The sequence below is a fragment of the Salmo trutta genome, chromosome 25 (assembly GCF_901001165.1).
Source record: "Salmo trutta chromosome 25, fSalTru1.1, whole genome shotgun sequence".
NCBI lineage: Eukaryota > Metazoa > Chordata > Actinopteri > Salmoniformes > Salmonidae > Salmo > Salmo trutta.
The window spans coordinates 6694445-6697553 of NC_042981.1; the positions used below are offsets into that span (position 1 = coordinate 6694445).

Here is a 3109-nt window from a genome sequence, read left to right on the forward strand (position 1 = left end):
AGAAGGACCTTGTCAGCTGCTTGGCTTTTCTTTTTGGCAGATATGCAACCTAGAGTCAGCTTCTAACCTATCCTTTACTCTGTGACTGGGTTATTCAGGCACCAGATGATTGTTAATGTGTTGATGTATTATGTTATGATATTATGAGCATATGTACAGGATTGTGGAACATTAGAACTACAGAGACTGACCAATAGTTTAATTCTTTCTAACTTATTGATCCTTCATACAGCATTGTGGAACATTAGAACTACAGAGACTGGCCAATAGTTTAATTCTTTATAGCTTATTGATGCATCATGATAGTACCAAACGGTCTTTTTGACAGTCACAGAATCCTAGAATCAGATAACACATGAAAGGACCACAGAAACATACACTGAGTGAATAAACATTATGAACACCTGCTGTTTCCTTGACATAGACTGACCAGGTGAATCCAGGTGAAAGCTGTGATCCCTTACTGATGTCAATTGTTAAATACACTTCAATCAGTGTAGATGAAGGGGAAGAGACAGGTTAAAGAATGATTTTTAAGCCTTGAGACAATTGATGTTGTGTATGTGTGCCATTCAGAGGGTGAATGGGGAAGACACAATTTTGAAGTGCCTTTGAACGGGGTATAGTAGTAGGGTCCAGGTGCACTGGTTTGTGTCAAGAAAGACAACGCTTCTGGGTTTTTCACGTGCAACAATTTCCTGTGTGTATAAACAGTGGTCCACCCCGCCAAAGGACAACACCAGCCAACTTGACACAACGGTGGGAAGCATTGGAGTCAACATGGGTCAGCATCTCTGGAACGCTTTGACACCTTGTAGAGTCCATGTCCCCAAAAATTGAGGCTGTTCTGAGGGCAAAAGGGAGTGCAACTCGAATAATAGGAAGGTGTTCCTAATGTTTTGTACACTATTGTATAACACACAGACCGACACACACACACACAAACGTATCCTACTGAAGGTAACAAGGTAAAGAGGTAGGACAGCGCAGACTATGTTTAGAGTCGTGTCTCTGTTGGTCTGACAATCCTATTTGGGACTTTAAACGGGTCGCACATGTTGAGATCATCCCTGCAGCTGTGCACACTGACCAAAGGACATTACATAAGCCTGTGCACACGTACACATACATTTCTACACACTTCATTCTAATAGGCATATAACATCATAACGTTTCCATAGATTTACGAAATTACTAAACTCAGCAACAACAAAAAAAAAAACTGTCCTTATTCAGGACTCCGTCTTTCAAAGATAATTTGTTAAAATCCCAAAACTTCACAGATCTTCATTGTAAAGGGTTTAAACACTGTTTCCTGTGCTTGTTCAATGAACCATAAACAATTAATGAACATGCACCGGTGGAACGGTCGTTAAGACACTAACAGCTTACAGATGGAAGGCAATTAAGGTCACGTTATGAAAACTTAGGACACTAAAGAGGCCTTTCTACTGACTCTGAAAAACACCAAAAGAAAGATGCCCAGGGTCCCTGCTCATCTGCATGAACGTGCCTTAGGCATGCTGCAAGGAGGCATGAGGACTACAGATGTGGCCAGGGCAATAAATTGCAATGTCTGTACTGTGAGACGCCTAAGACAGCGCTACAGGGAGACAGGATGGACAGCTGATCGTCCTCGCAGTGGCAGACCATGTGTAACAACACCTGCACAGGATCGGTACATCCGAACATCACACCTGCGGGACAGGTACAGGATGGCAACAATAACTGCCCGAGTTACACCAGGAACGCACAATCCCTCCATCAGTTCTCAGACTGTCTGCAATAGGCTAAGAGAGGCTGGACTGAGGGCCTGTAGGCCGGTTGTAAGGCAGGTCCTCACCAGACATCACCGGCTACAAACGTCGCCTATGGGCACAAACCCACCGTCGCTGGACCAGACAGGACTGGCAAAAAATGCTATTCACTGACGAGTCGTAGTTTTGTCTCACCAGGGGTGATGATCGGATTTGCGTTTATCGTCGAAGGAATGAGCATTACACCGAGGCCTGTACTCTGGAGCGGGATTGATTTGGAGGTGGAGGGTCCGTCATGGTCTGGGGCGGTCTGTCACAGCATCATCGAACTGAGCTTGTTGTCATTGCAGGCAATCTCAACGCTGTGCGTTACAGGGAAGACATCCTCCTCTCTCATGTGGTACCCTTCCTGCAGGTTCATCCTGACATGACCCTCCAGCATGACAATGCCACCAGCCATACTGCTCGTTCTGTGCGTGATTTCCTGCAAGGCAGGAATGTCAGTGTTCTGCCATGGCCAGCAAAGAGCCTGGAGATGGTTGAGTGGGATGGACCACGGTGCTGGCACCACCAGGTGGTTGAGTGGGATGGACCACGGGCTGGCACCACCAGGTGGTTGAGTGGGATGGACCACGGTGCTGGCACCACCAGGTGGTTGAGTGGGATGGACCACGGGGCTGGCACCACCAGGGGTTGAGTGGGATGGACCACGGGGCTGGCACCACCAGGTGGTTGTAGTTCAGAATGTACTTATATCTGTTAACTGTAGCCATGTTGGAAAATAAAGACCATTCTATTGAAATACACCTAAAGTGAAATAATCTGCTGTTTTAAACTTACCCTAACCCTTACCCTGACCCTTACCCTGACCCTAACCCTAACCTAAATAAGTACAGCATTTAGCCAGAGGCATTCAGGCAGGAACTGTGACTCTATGAAAAAATGTGTTCTAACAGGTGTCCCATTGATCCACGTTCAGTAACCTGACAACTACACTACGTTGCCAGCATTTGGAATGCTTAGCAGGACAGGAAAAATGGACTAAGTCACACACTTATCAAGACAACACATGGTCATCCCGTGTGCCTCTGATCTGGCGGACTCACTAAACACAAATTCATCTTTTGTAAATGATGTCTGAGTGTTGGAGTGTGCCCCTGACTATCTGTAAATGATGTCTGAGTGTTGGAGTGTGCCCCTGGCTATCTGTAAGTAATGTCTGAGTGTTGGAGTGTGCCCCTGGCTATCTGTAAGTGATGTCTGAGTGTTGGAGTGTGCCCCTGACTATCTGTAAATGATGTATGAGTGTTGGAGTGTGCCCCTGACTATCTGTAAATGATGTCTTAGTGTTG

The 3109-nt window shown here is 45.9% G+C and overlaps 1 long non-coding RNA gene across 1 annotated transcript; it reads left to right on the forward strand.

Moving 5' to 3' along the window:
* Positions 1–2212: 2212 nt before the first annotated feature.
* LOC115161928 (uncharacterized) lies at positions 2213–2561 on the forward strand. The gene is made up of 2 exons (XR_003869459.1): positions 2213–2331; positions 2486–2561. It is a non-coding gene; the product is annotated as an uncharacterized LOC115161928 (long non-coding RNA).
* The last annotated feature ends 548 nt before the right edge of the window (positions 2562–3109 follow it).